Source organism: Mirounga angustirostris, unplaced genomic scaffold (assembly GCF_029215605.1).
Source record: "Mirounga angustirostris isolate CCGP_5_RB_7025 unplaced genomic scaffold, mMirAng1.0.hap1 SCAF_3, whole genome shotgun sequence".
Lineage (NCBI taxonomy): Eukaryota > Metazoa > Chordata > Mammalia > Carnivora > Phocidae > Mirounga > Mirounga angustirostris.
This window is the reverse complement of record NW_026991711.1, coordinates 106960152-106972205: the sequence shown is the minus strand read 5'-3', so window position 1 is coordinate 106972205 and position 12054 is coordinate 106960152.

Here is a 12054-nt window from a genome sequence, read left to right as displayed (position 1 = left end):
TGATTCCTACAGATCAATAATGTACAAATTCCAAAGTGATTATGGAATGTATTTCATATTCCAGTTAGCTAAAAGATGAGAAATCTAATGAAGGGTGTTCATTTATTTATTTGCAGAATTTTAGGAAGAAAATATTTTTAAAATAATTTTTAAAATTCTACTGTGGTGAATATGACATAAAGGACATATGTATGACATTTAGCCCCTTTTTTTATATTGAGAATGCTTAATAACTACAAAAGTCAAAATTCCCCCCTTTGAGTTTAAACACTATCAGAATATTCTGTTTATTTATACTGTAAACTTGAGAAAATTACTGTCATTCTGAGGTAATGGGACTTTGCAGAAAGATGATCACCAGAGAAAGAATGGCTTACTGGGTTTCAAGGATAGCAAGTCAGGAAAGCAGGATAGCAAAACAATTAGAAATAAGAGTAATAATACTAGTAACTAAATGCATTGCCATTACTTTGCCTAGCATATAGTAGAACACTTAGTAAAATCTGTAGAATGATCCATTCTCCAAATATAACTCTTTATCTGATTTCCCAACAACCCTATTGTTATCTCGTTTTGCAGATAGGAAAACTGGAGCCTAAGATATTACATACTTTTTTCAATTTAACGGCTAATCTGTGATAGGGCCAGGTGTCAACTCTAGATCTATCTCATATGAAATTTCATGTTCTTAATTACTATGGGAAAGTAGAAGTTTGTGCATTTTAATTACTCTTGAGTATCCCTTAAGTCTTTCATAAAAACATGACAAATTGGGATCAAAATACCATTCTTCAATACTTACGGCCAGGCAGTTTTTCCTATGTATGAGATTAGACCATTGTTTCTTTTGTGGTGGGTTTCTTATTGGTCATTATCGCAGATAGATTAGATGATAGATAGATAAATAAATAGATATTTAAATAGTAGAATCTGTATAGCAAGATGTTCACCTTCTGGAAGGCAAATGCAAACTGAGGCAAACTACAGGAATCACAAATGTATGTCTTCCTTTTCATTCTTACTCTGGGACTAAATGTTCATTAGGTGCTTTATTAGAAGAACTCATCAGCACTAAGTAGTTTCTTTCTCTTCCCTACACTCCCCAAGTTCATTTGTTCCATTGGCATAAATTTTATGCACAAATATGAAGCACTTCTATTCAATGCTTTATTGGAAGCACAATAACAAAGCCCTAGAAATAAGAGCATGGGAGAATTTCCTGCTGAGGCAAAAATCGAATTTGCCCAGTATTTGTTTGTGAAAAGTTCAACAATATCCTGATCACCTTCTATATTCTAAGTAGTGTCCTAGGTATGGGTGGTGTAGTCAGATGGTCCCTACTTTAAGGGAAACTTAGTTCAAGTGCTAGCCAGACAGAAAAATAACTTCAAGTTCATGCAGGGTCCTAAGCATAAAAAAATGATCTCCTAATCCAGATGGGGGGAAATGTATAATCTCCTGGCATTAAGTCTCCACATGAGAAGTTGCATTTCAGAAGATAAAGGGTGAGATGCATGTGCTTTCTGTTAGGATGAAGACAGTCCTGAAATTCAGGTACTTCAAGGTTGTATTGATTGCCCCTTAAAATGGTATGTAGGTTGAAGCTGTGGATAGTGGATATATGGAAGACAGTGGTAGATTCTGATTAAAAAAGTAATTCAAAATATTGCTAAGCTAAACATAAAGTATATAATAATATATTGAACAGTACTACATTTATCTTTGGGACTTCTGGATTGGTGAGCACATTGAGGCTCTGAGAGAGTGATGTACACAGAGAGAATGGAGACTTACACCTCTCCCTCCCCCCACACTTGCCCTATACATCTCTTCCATTTGACTGTTCCTAAGTGGTGCCCCTTATAATAAGCCAGTAAAGGTAAGTTTTTTTTTTAATCTCCCTATGTTACAATTATGTGAAAGTATTGCTTATTGAATTTATTCAATCGGAAAATATTGGTATCAGTACAGACTCAATCTACAAGCAGAAGCAGCAATAATCCTGTTTGTTGACTTTTTTCCCTGCATTTATTTGACCACATGTGTCATTGCCTGACTCATAGCAAAGTATTGTGATGCTTGGGGATGATTTAGAGTTTTACATATTTCAGAAGAGATCATCTCTCCAAACACCACAAAGAATGCCATTATCTTAATAAAATTCCTGTCAGAGGGTTCAGGTTCATTGGGATGATAAAGTGGCAACAAGGATTAGCATTTCAAGGAGAAGCATTACATTTTCATGACAACCATGCTCCCATGTGTTTCAAAAGAATGGAAGGTGGTCCCCAAACAAGGGACTCTTAGACAGGAGCCAGGCTTTCAATTTGACTGATTGGATATGGTAATTTTCTGCCTATTTTTGGATGAGATATTTTAAAGTAAAGTTCTAGGACTACAACAGCAAACTTCCTTTTATATATGGCATTGGTCTTCTACTCCACACGAGTACTTTTCGTTCTATTGTGTGGGTGGTAAACTCTCTCTCCCAGGACATTAGCTGTTGTACTGAGACAATTCGCTGCTAAATACCTTAGTCCCAAGGAGTGTAGTTCTAGCCCTGACAAGTAGGGTAAAAAATAAAAACATAGTGGTAGAAAGCTTTCTATTTATTAAGGTATCAATGGGGGGAAATTCTTGGCAAAGAAAAGAAAAATTTCCAAAAAACGTGCTACAAGAACAAAAGACCAGTTTGCGCTAAACCACAGAATTGCCTCTGTGGGTCCTTACCAGAAAATGCATGGAAATACAGATTGCTTCTTGGCAGAAAGTACTTGATTTATCAGATTACTTAGCTGTCTTTGTTCTACTTAAATAGTACCAAAGGAGGCAATTGTTTATTTTTTTTTATGTTTAATAGTGAAGTTCTATCTATGTTTTGACCTTCTTTCTTGTTTCTTCTCTTCCTCTACTCCCTCCAACCACATTTTCCCTGTAGCTGAAATGGCAGTATTTTTCTGCCAAAAATTTAGCCAGTGGGCACCACTGTGGACTTACAAAGCCTTCTAATTCCAAGGCTAATTAAGAATGCAGTCGATGAATAGTTTCATTCCTCCCAGAAGTGCCAGCTTCCATCTCCACTGAGGACAAAACCATACAGATAGAATAGTCTCTTCTCTCAATGCCTTTACAGATTCATGAGGCAGCCCTTCCTTATCTAGAGCAGTGCTGGTAAATAGAAATACAATGCCAGCCACATTTCCATTGGAAATGGAAAATTTTCTAGTTGTCACATGACAAAGCAAAAAGGCATAAGTGACATTAAAATTAATAATATATTTTCGTTAACGCACTATATCCAAAGTATCATTTCAACAGGTAATCACTATACAAAACTACTAATGAGATGCTTTGCAGTCTTTTTTTTTTTTCCTCTTAACTAACTTTTGCAATGCATCTCAATTCACACTAGCCACATTTCAAGCGCTCGACAGCCACACGTGGCTAAAGGCTCCCGTACTACATAACAGAGCTTCAGAGGGCTCTAGTATTTTTGGAGAAGTGCTCACATGAATTTAACAAATGCATAAAATCCCATGTCTTGAGATTATCTTCCACAAAGGGATAGAATTTAAAAAAAACAGCATATATATCAGATATATTCTATTTGCATGCCTTTATTTATAGAGATACATACCAAAAGGGGGTGGTATAACTTACTTCAATGAGAGAAACAAAACAAAACCAGACAGTAAATCAAAAAACTAAATGCAAAATGTCATTCATTAAAAAAAATATTTCTTATAAAGCAACAAATGGAACAGTGTGTGATAATATGATGACTCAACTTTCTCAGAATATGTTAACTACTGATGAATTGTAAACAACACATTTTTAGTTAATGATTAAAAGGGCATGTGTACTGGGCGCCTGGGTGGCTCAGTTGGTTAAGCGACTGCCTTTGGCTCAGATCATGATCCCGGAGTCCCTGGATCGAGTCCCGCATCGGGCTCCTTGCTCGGCAGGGAGTCTGCTTCTCCCTCTGACCCTCCTCCCTCTCATGCTCTCTGTCTCTCATTCTCTCTCTCAAATAAATAAATAAATAAAATCTTAAAAAAAAAAGGGGGGGGGCATGTGTACTACTAAAAAAAAAAAAAAATTCTCCCTAATCTTAAATCTTTATCCTCAACCTCTCTGGACTCTAACTCTTCTGCCACCACTACCTGTGTTATTTCTATTTTTCTCAAGCAGCAGTGTGGGCCTAGAAGATAAGGAAGACAGATTTGTAATTAAATCTTCTGTGAAATGGATAGCTACATCTGTGACAGAGAGAGAGAGAGAAATGTTTATGCAGAGTTGTTCATGGTAGTCAAAATAGATATTTTGTTTTCATTGGAATTCTCTGGTAATTACTTTTTAAATGCTTGTAATTGTTTTAAAGCTGCTCTGCCACTCATACATGGAGAGAGTAATAAGTGCACAGGAGGGGCGCCTGGGTGGCTCAGTTGTTAAGCGTCTGCCTTCGGCTCAGGTCAGGATCCCAGGGTCCTGGGATCGAGCCCCGCATCGGGCTCCCTGCTCAGCAGGAAGCCTGCATCTCCTTCTCCCACCCCCTCTGCTTGTATTCCCTCTCTTGCTGTGTCTCTCTCTGTCAAATAAATAAATAAAATCTTAAAAAAAAAAGTGCATAGGATGCAGGAAGCATCAGAGAACTACCCAGAACTAGCTTAAGACATGCTTTTATAACATAATTTCGAAGGCCATTTCAATAAGACTCTGAAACAACTAATCTGTCACTCCCACTGACCAGTCAAGTCAGTGGGGGGAAAAGTCAGTTAAATTGATTGTTTGACTGAATGGAGTGAACATTCATGGGCGTAATTATGGCTTCGGCTGGAATGTGACTGACGGTATTCACAGGGCAGATGCGATAAGTAAAGTGGAAAAATAACCAATTAGATGGATGGTTCAGATGCGTAAATGCTTTTATATCAACTATTTGGATAACTGGGTTAGTGTTCTCACTCAGTTTTGTATATGAAGACCCAGCCTCCTGTGTCTTCTGTTAGGGGTGCGGCAGAAGGTAGCCAAGGAGCTGTGACCTTCAGTGGAATGGGAACCAAAAGTCAATAAAAGAGCAGAAATGAAAATGCACCAGCACAGAGAATAAACAGCAAGCCAAATAGACCAGAATAGCTTAAATTGAAAAAAAGGTCAATAGGATTGAGATGATTGGTAGAGAAATAACACACCTGTTCTTGCAAATTTTCTCTGCCTGCTTTCTTTTGCTCATGTTATTTCCTTTTTTATCTAGACTGTCCATAAGGATGTACAAGGCAAACAATTCAGATATAACCTTCAAACCAACAATTTATATTAGCATGACTAATGTTTACCAAGGTTTTAGTTTTATTTCGATAAGCTCTGTTAAAAACAATTTTAGAGAACTATTCCATAAACGGTAATATGTAGATATTCTTCTACCCACCTACCATTCTCCTCAATGTCAAGTCGGGGGGGGGTGCGGGGAGTCAGTTAGATTGATTGTTTGAGTGAATGGAATGAACATTCATGGGTGTATTTATGGTAATTATTTATTGTATGATCAAACAGCCACTTCAGAGATGCTTTATTTAAGAGAAAAGATGAAAGTCTTCTTTGAATAAACTGATTCTCAGTTTGGGTTGCTTTTTCAAAATATGACTTTTGGGAACCATTCACCTAACACCAACACTCCTCAAACCCTAATTTCCCTTATGCAGATTCTACCCTTCAATTAATATATGGTTTAAATATAATCAAATTTAGTTTGTTGTTAATTTTATCATCTTAACAGATAAATTTACTTTGCAAATCTCATTCTACCGCTAACTAGTTATGTGACCTTGGGTAGATTTTTTTTTCAATCTTTGTATACCTCACTTGCTTTATTTGTAAAATGGAGGAAATATCCACACTATAAAATTGGTATGAGGACCAAATGATATTCAGTAAAGGACCGATACAATGGTGTGGCTATTTACTGCTTTTCTGTGCTCACATGAAATTCATCACACTCTCTCCAGTGTTATAGTTATGAATGTTGTCCCATCTTTCCTACATATGAGCTTCCATAGGACAGAGACTACCTCTCAATGGTCTGTTTGTGCTGTGTGCATTGTCCCTAGTACAATTCTATTGCATAAATGTTCCCTATGCCTAGAATTGCTTTCCTTTGCTTTGCTTGTTAACAACTCCTTTTCCTCATTCAAAAATCACCTTTAGCTTCTTTTCTATAAATCTTTTGATACCCTTAGCAACTGAAGCACACCCCATACCATGCTTGCACTGCACCTTGTCTATGCTCCTTTTGTGTCTATCAGCTCACGTGTTTTATCCCACAGAGCATGCACTGAGACTTTTAAAGCCGTTTTAAAATGTTTGAGTGTAATTAATACCTAACAGTCACATAGTGCTTCTAAGTACCAGCTATTGTTCTAACTTCTTAATATATATTCAATTATTTACTCCTAATACAACTCTGTGATGGTAGTATTATTACTATCCCCATTTTAGAGGTGACAATACTGAGGAGCAGGAAGATTAGGTAACCTGTCCACAACCACAGTGTAAGTGACGGACCTCCTCTCTGCAGTTTGGATCAGGAGCCCTTGTTTCTCACTTCCTCAATCTAACACGTTTCTGCTTTTTTAACTTATTTTTATAATAGATTATGGTTGAAACAACTAATTAAAACAAGGAGTTATGGGTACACTGGTACAACCAGCTGAAGAAAGCTCTGCCGTGATGTAAGGACAAAGTCCAATAAAATATGCTCAATGTGTGCTTGAAGTAGACTTGAAAATATTCTCAATATGTGGTTGAAGCAGGAGTTAAAGACTCAACATTTTTCATTGTGCCTTGACAAACTCGTGCTGGCCTAGCCAGGAGGCCATCATTATTTCTCTGCTGCTTACCAAAATTAGATGAGACAAATGGAGTCGCTTAAGAATGTCAAGTTAAGGGAAGCCAGGAGCCAACAGGGATACATTGAGGAAGTCTGACTCGTTGCATAATATTGGGTCTGAATCTCCCGTGATTTCTGATGTGTGTATGTGTGCACGCGTGCATATGTTTTACTATGCAGAAGTTTTTCTGTTCTGCCTAGAGATCTAAAAGAAGAGTCATTTTGTCAGGGACTATTCATCAATTAATGTGTATTGTTGCCCTAAAGAATTTTACAGTAGAACTAGGGAAAGAAGACCAAATCATATGAATCAATTGGAAAACAAACTAAACCTACAGCTAACTTAAACTATGAAGTCTGATTACAAATACAAAGGATCAGAAAAGAGAAGAGTCTTCATGGACAGGAGAGTCTTAAACCGTTCCTTAAAGATATGTCATGTTGGGTCAGGGAGAGAGGAGGGGAAGAAGGAAATAAAGTGGCAAGGTTGTTTGACAGGTTTCAGAAAGGAAGCAAAAGCACTCAGGAAGGCAGAATTCTGTATTTGAGGGCTCCAGGTATTTGAGTCTGTGTTTGACAGTTAGTCAGTAGGCAGGCTGTTTTCAGGACATATTTCACAGATGTTTCTCAGAGAGAGTTGCAAAAAGGTTGTCTATCACCATTGACATTAATTATAACAACAATTCTTCATAAGGCCAGTATTTTGAACCTAGTCAATACATACGCATTTTACTTCCATCATTTAGAAACACGACCACATTTTCTTTCTCTTAAAGTAAGATTTTAAAAAAAATAGATATTAAATGAGCACAGATGGTGCAGGCAGGTTCCTTGGTGCTTGTTAAGTACACGGCAATTCCTCAGCCTTCTCACGATCCAAGCAGAGAAGGAAGAGGACGAAACAGTTGATCAATAGTGACATAGCTTTACAGAGAGCTAAATAAGGAAAAAATGGGCTCAGATTGTACTAAGACATTTGTGCTAGACACACAAAAGAATTTTTTCATGGCCATGAAAATTAGACACTAAAATATATTATCAGTACAGCTAGTAGAATCTCTATTCTGGAAAAATCATCACACGTTGAAGAGACCACATGTTCCAAGGAATTGATTTACTGACTTGCCTGGCTCGGATGGCAGACCTCTTAGAATCCAAGTTTCTGCGGAATGACTAGATTCTGCACTTTGGCCAAGAGAATGTGTACCCTTATATTTATTATAGGTTCTCACATATTCTGATTTTTGAGTGGCAAGATCCATGGCTGATTGTTTCTTTTTAAACAAAGCTAATTCTCTATAAATATATTTGTAGATATAAATAGAATAATGCTTTTTAATGTACAAATAAAATATTCATAATATAATAAATATAAAGTCACTTAAATCATGTGTCATAAAGCATAATTTCTGAGACTTTGACCTTTGATTGATGTTTGAGTTGATTGGTTAAGTATTTGTCACCTACGAAGCTCTCAGGCTGGGAAAGGGTTGGTGATCAACAAAATATGACACAGATTCTGCTTTAAAGAGCATTTTAGGTAGATCCACAAGATGCCGAGAGATGTACAGATCAAAATGTTTAAATGTAAATAATTACGAGTTGATTCAACCTAATACTACTTAACAAAGAGGAAATAAGATAAACCGACCCAGAAGAGTTAGTTAAATCATGATAGAAGAAAGCACATGAATGAGTAAGCGTCGTGTTGCATATTGGAGACAAGAGTTCTCAGAAGTTCAGAGAAGAAAAAGGTCAATGTGGCCTATAGCAGCCTGGGTAATAAATGCTCATTGATTTGACTCAATGTTTGACTCAATTTGACTCAAACTGCCTGGCCAATTCTGTTGAGACAAATCTCTCTTTCCTCTTTGGAGCCTATCTCTCCGTTCTCAAGGGTCATCTAGATACCAAAGTGAATAATAACATGGCACTTGATTCAGTGAATCCTTCAACAAAATATTTTCATGGAAGACACATGTGCTAAATAACGTGGAGAATATGCAAAGCAGGTCTGATCTCTGCCCTTGAAGAGTTTACAGTTCTGTTGATTAAGTAAGACTGAATACATGGAAAAGAGTAAAGCAGCATATAAATACTATTGAGCAGTGTGACTCAGAGAGTGACATTAGAGTTTACCGAGGAGAGAAATCACTGTGGACTAATGTGATCAGGGAAGGCTTCCCAGAAGTCTGACCCATCTGAGTCTTGAAGAATGGTCATACTGTTAATTGATAAAGTATGGGCAGCCATGCACTTGATAACTGCATGACCACAATAAACCTTTTCTTGAAATCAGCTGCATGTTTTCAAACTCTATTTCTGAAAAAGGTTGATGTAGCCATTTTTCCCTATGCAAATTCCCATTCAATATTCATTTATCCAGCTGTACTGCAATAATATTCAAAGTTCAGTCACACTTCCTAGTGAACTTAATTTTTTACAGTACTGTGTGACCATAAAAGTTCAGGTTCCAGAGAATTAGTCTTTGATGGTATTTTAAGAACCAATTGTATAGAATTCTGAATAAAGGTTTGTAGTCAGTAATGAAGGAGAAGAAGTACATTAGGGACTATCAAAAACCAGTTATGAAGCTGCATAGGAAAATTTGAAACTGATTAGATCATGGGTCATGCATCTACTGGTATGTATTCAGGGCTCAAGGTTGATACTAAGAACCTGGGTAAATTGTAAAGCAACTGTTATTTCAAAAGGATTCTGTAATTACTTATGTCTCACTGAGGTCAATCAGGTCTCCACTGTGATTTAAATATTCTATTACATGACGGAACAAAAAACCCATTTTTTTTAAAGCTATCAAATCAAGAAGAAATTCAAAGATCAGAAAGTTGGTAAGTGAGAGCTGAGACCATGTTTTCTAGTGAGGCAAGTCAGAAATCCTATTCAGTGCAGGTCGTTGCCCAAGCGAGCGCCAGTAATGGTTCCCCAGGGGAGTTCCACGTACTTTGGTTTCAAGCACAATTCTTTAATCCAGTTAAATTTCAGTAAGTGAGTTTATATATCTTGATCACTTTCAGTTTTATTTTTCAGTTTACCTCCTTTTCTATACCTTTCCCATTCTTTCCAACTGTGCACATATCTTTTAAAACACATGTTATTCTCAAGCTACTCTTAGGAACCATTTAGAGACAAGGGCCCGAATAATGAATTTATATTTGCATCTAAATCATGGATTAATCTTTTTTTGAAATCATAGTACGGAACAGTCACCCCAAGATGTGCACGTATTGTTTATTAGGTATTCTTGCATATTTTATTTTTTAAATTTTTTTTAAAGATGTCATTTATTTATTTGACGGAGAGAGAGAGCACAAGCAGGGGGAAGGGGCAGAGGGAGAGGGAGAAGCAGATTCCCCGCTGAGCAGGGAGCCCAAGGCATATGGGGGTTCCATCCCAGGACCCTGGGATCACGACCTGAGCTGAAGGCAGAGGCTTAACCGACTGAACCACCAGGCGCCCCGGTATTCTTGCATATTTTGAATTAATGCCCAGCTCTATTCATGTTTCTAAGACAGGATAAAGTTAGCTTCCTGTGCACTACAAAGCAGATGCAATTGAAAATACAGAACTTTATTAAAGAAGGAGAACATTAAGATTCTCCCAATTTTTAAGGGTAAAAGATAAAAAATACTCGAAAAATGGTATAGGTCCAACATCAATCCATCCTGATCCTCTCTAATGAGAGGGCCTCAGGAGTAGATATAAAAGCACAGACTAGCAGCCAGGCTGCCTGAGGTTGTACCCAGCACCTCCATTTATTAGCTGTGCTCTGTGCCAGTTATTTAACCTTTATGAGATTTTGTCTTTTTATCCATATAATGGGCTTAATAACTATACTATTATTTTAGATAGTGATTAAATTTTGATTTTGAGATAGTTGGCTATCAATGAATAGAAAAGATTTGTGTTTCAATAAGTTTGCATCTAACAGCATCTCTTGGGACCGAGCCTATGAAAGGGCAGGTAATTAATAACACTGTGCAATTGCATAGTGCTTTACATTTCTTTCCTAAGGAACTTGTTCATTTTTCCACATGAAAAAGTTATAAAGAAATAATAAATTACACAATATTTGCTTACTTGTACTTCTGTAAGTTGTCACTGTAATGTAAATGTAATGTAGTTGTATATTATTTCCTTTACATTTTATAGGTGATACTAAATGAGGTAATACACAGGATAACTCCTAGCACAGTTCTAGTTATTTCCTAAGTACATACTCAATATAATAACAGTTGCCGACCTCACTTTCTAGATGAAGGAAAGAGCCCAGAGCTCACACAGAAGGTACTTCATAAAGCCCTTTGTGGTGTGTAGAGAAAGAGTATCTTATCCCAGTTTGGGGCCTTGTAGACAGTCTAAGCTCTTAGGCAGATAACATAAGTTAATTTTGGATCAAAAAAAATTAGCAGTTTAAGTTTTCTTCTATTAAAAAAAAAAAGTCCAGTATGATTATTTTCCATGGGAAATCCCAAACTGAATTAGAAAACAGTACCTTGTACATATGGTTATCTTATTATTTTTCCATTTTGCATGTGAAGACTCTGGCCCAGACAGTTAGAGGGACCCCAGGAGAGATGGAAGTTAGTGTTGTGAAGCATACTTCCCTTCATTAATTTGGTGTATTCAAACTATTCCAGATAATTTTTGATAAATCAAAATAATTAGAATTCTTCAAAATATACTGTATACTTATAGGTGTGGAATCCCTGTACCTTTGAGGATATAAGCAACAAATATATATCCCAGAATGCAGTAATTCAACAAAATTCTCAATACTTCCATCTGCAAATAAAAACAATATTTTTTAAGAATGTATCCTTAATTGTTACCAGTAACAAGCATAAATATTTATTGGATACTGATAATATTAGGAAAATTATTATTATTATTATTTTTAAATAATTGAATTCTTTATTTGTGGTATCCATAAATGTTGCTATTCTATATTTCTATCCAGGAAGGCAATTTTCTCCTATATCATTGTTTTGTTTTGTTTTTTTATAAACAACAACTTGAATTCTATTGCATGAAAGGGCTACAAATATACATTTGTTAACCAAGCAGAATACACAAATATTTTGCTTTACAACTTATTTTTGATTAATAGTCATGTGTTTAATGTGTTTACCACTCCAAAACATTAA